Source organism: Tenrec ecaudatus, chromosome 4 (genome assembly GCF_050624435.1).
Source record: "Tenrec ecaudatus isolate mTenEca1 chromosome 4, mTenEca1.hap1, whole genome shotgun sequence".
In the NCBI taxonomy this organism is placed as follows: domain Eukaryota; kingdom Metazoa; phylum Chordata; class Mammalia; order Afrosoricida; family Tenrecidae; genus Tenrec; species Tenrec ecaudatus.
Window position 1 is genome coordinate 51,496,148 of NC_134533.1, and position 2,028 is coordinate 51,498,175.

General features: G+C 49.5%; 1 pseudogene; it reads right to left on the reverse strand.

Annotated features, from left to right (window-relative positions):
• Positions 1-832: 832 nt before the first annotated feature.
• Positions 833-1,447, reverse strand: LOC142446657 (large ribosomal subunit protein uL16-like; annotated as a pseudogene).
• Positions 1,448-2,028: the final 581 nt, after the last annotated feature.

Below are 2,028 nucleotides of genomic sequence, written 5' to 3' on the forward strand. Positions count from 1 at the left end.
CACAGCGGAGGGAGAGGCGTGCCAACGGTCACGTCAAATTCATTAAATCTATTGTTATTGATTCAATTTCATATGCGTCCTCTCAGCAAACACGATGGCAGACATGCGCAGCATGCAAACGGGAGCCCAAGTGATGCTGTGGGTTAAGCATGTGGCTCTTAATGATGAAGCCACTCTAGGGTACAGAGATGATGCTCCCCAAACATTTATAGTTTTAGAAACCCTACGCAGGGTCCCTCCGAGGCTCAGAGTGGATTCGTTGGTGGTAGGTTGTTTTTGCGTATGGAGTGGGGTTGGGGGTGTTTTGTCTTGTTTTAAATGAAAACAGAGACAAAACTCTAAAGCGAACTCCTTGCCTTTGAGTTGATCCCAACTCATGGCCACTCCAGGTGAGAGGATATATACAGCAGCCTTAAATGCAGGCTTTTGGCTGAATACCAGATGCACCGTTTGTGGCCCCAGGTGGTAAAACCAACCTCGCACTTGGTCTTCCATTTCCCTTTGCCCACCCTCCCGACCACTTCCTCATGCAGCAGCCAGAAATATGTACACATATTTATCTGTTTTTAAAGTTAGATCATGTCACTCAAGTGTTGAAAAAGCCCTTCAGTATCTTCTAAGCATGCTTAAACTCCAAGGGAGTCTCTGGGTGCTACCCATGGAGACAGCAACTCAACACAACCACAAGAACAAATCCACAACCCGCTGCCATCAAGTGGACGCCGACTCACAGCGGCCCTACGGAATGGAGACGGACTGAACTCGTGGGTTTCTGAGACTGTAATTTTTTTAATGGGGAAGTTCAATTTTTATTAAGTAGCCACCAAGGCCTTCATGAATGCAGGGCCCACCGCTTGTTCAAGGGGCCCCGATTAGGGATGTATTTGACTCCACAGCCATCCGAGATGAGGTGCTCCTCAGCTACCATATCCTCAAACTCATCGGCATTACGCATGGTGAAGCCCCACTCCCTGGAGATGTGGATCTTCTGGCGCCCAGGAAACTTGGGCTTGACCCTGCATAAGGACTCAATCACATGCTCCTTGTTTTGAAGCTTGGTGCGGATGGACTAGATGACCTGGCCAATGTGGACTCTATCCACAGTGCCTTGAGGCTTCCCCCAAGCACCTCGCATCCCAGCGCACTGTCAGCCCCAGCGCTGGACAACCTCTTATTGATGCAGTTGACGTGGGAGGGGTGGAGCTTCACTCAGACGTGGAAGGCATCTTTGCCACAACTTTTCACCAGACACTTGTCAGCCCAGATGCGGGCAGCCTCCAGGGCCCCGGAGGAGAGCTGCTGGTCCTCATCTGACGCCATGTGGCCACACAGTGGGAATTCATCCACTTTGCCTTTTTCTGACATCAGGGACAACTCGACAGAAGCGGGACTCTGGGTAAGGCTTGTTCTTACAATACCAGTAACATCGGGCAGGGTGGCAGCCCATGGTGACACCAGGATCAAGGTGGCACGCCAAAGGAAAAGGGAGACTGTAAATCTACAAGCATAGAAAGCCTCATCTTTCTCCCATGGTTCAGCTATGGGGTTTGAACCACAGACCTTGTGTTTGGCAGCCCAATTCATAACCCATGACACTACTTGGGCTCCTTAAAAGGTTCGATAGTCAGCTGCTAGTCAAAAGGTGAGTTGTTTAAAACCACCTAGAGGTGCCTCTGAAGAAAGACCAGGCCAGCTGCTTCCTGAAGGTCCTAACCGTGAAAAAACCCTGTGAGCAGCGGTACTCTGCCACCCTGTGAACTGGAACTGGCTCGGCAGCCACTGGTAGTGGGAAACCAGATACTGATCTGAATGCTACGCTCTGACAGTCTCGCTGTCAGGAATTAAAGAGATCAGGATTTGAAAGTAAGTTGTGCGACACAAGAAAATAATAAAACAAAATTTACACAAAATTGGAAAGTAGAACTTAAATTCCAAACTCACCATCTTGGCTTACCTAGTCCTACCCAGCTCTAAGGTATATTTCAGGTCACTCCACCCCAGCTACCTGCCGTCTGGCCCAGAAGTTCC